Here is a 573-nt window from a genome sequence, read left to right as displayed (position 1 = left end):
CGACTTTTTGCCAAACTTCAACTGTACGTAGGCTGAAACTTTTCATCTTGGGCTTAAGGTTTAAGTCTCTCTGGGAAACCTCAGTCAAAACAGTGCGTGTTCTTTTGAACCCGGGGTTAGGATGTGGTGGGTTTTTGCCTATGTTCAAATACTCTCGAAGATGTTTCTTTGAAGTCGTTTCTCACTTCAGTGCTTTGGGACAGGAACTCCTGTTCGGGTAGGGGAAATGACCTCTGTGTAGAGGATGCCTGCTGTGTTTTGGTTTTACCTCTACCTTCTATTCTGGTTTGGCCAAATATATTGATGTTTGTAAAAAACGGATAGCATGTGCTCAGTAAAAGTGGTTCTGGTGTGCGTGTGTGTATCTTTCTTTTATACCAAATAAAATCTGCACTGGTTTTATCTTCAGTGAGCACGCTCAAACCTCCTTCTTTCCCACAGAAAAGCTCAGCGTGGTATAGGACATACAGCAGTGGGAATCAAAGCCATGTAACTGCGGCTGGGGCTGCGGCGCTGGGGCTGAGCAGGGAGGAGTCTGCCATTCCTGCGCTCCCACTGATGCCTTCTCCCCTA

The sequence above is a fragment of the Pygoscelis adeliae genome, unplaced genomic scaffold (assembly GCF_000699105.1).
Source record: "Pygoscelis adeliae isolate BGI_AS28 unplaced genomic scaffold, ASM69910v1 Scaffold149, whole genome shotgun sequence".
NCBI classification, from domain to species: Eukaryota; Metazoa; Chordata; class Aves; order Sphenisciformes; family Spheniscidae; genus Pygoscelis; species Pygoscelis adeliae.
Note: the sequence above shows the minus strand (reverse complement) of the source record.